We start from the raw sequence: 340 nt of genomic DNA, 5'->3' as shown, positions 1-340 counted from the left end.
GGTATTACAGACTGAGGGCTGATTGTCTTTGACAGGGGCAAGAGGTCCAGGGCTAGGGGCTTGTCAGATAAAAACACACAGGCTTTGATTTCCAACATGCCTTCTCTCTCCTCTCCTCAACCCACATCCGCCTGAGTTATATACTGCAGTAGGCATTGAAAAACATCAACCATTGTTCAGTCCAAATGAATCATTCTTTAATATCCATTGTATATTTGTCTTGGACTTCTTTAATAGTGTTTTAGAAAATCCCACCCCTTTCTCACACACAATAGAAAAACTAACAGCATTCGTTATCCATTCCGGATGGGTCAATATTGGGTCATTGAGGGTGGTATGT

This window comes from Nansenia antarctica (assembly GCF_963989245.1).
Source record: "Nansenia antarctica genome assembly, chromosome: 12".
In the NCBI taxonomy this organism is placed as follows: Eukaryota; Metazoa; Chordata; class Actinopteri; order Argentiniformes; family Microstomatidae; genus Nansenia; species Nansenia antarctica.
This window is presented reverse-complemented; position numbering follows the sequence as displayed.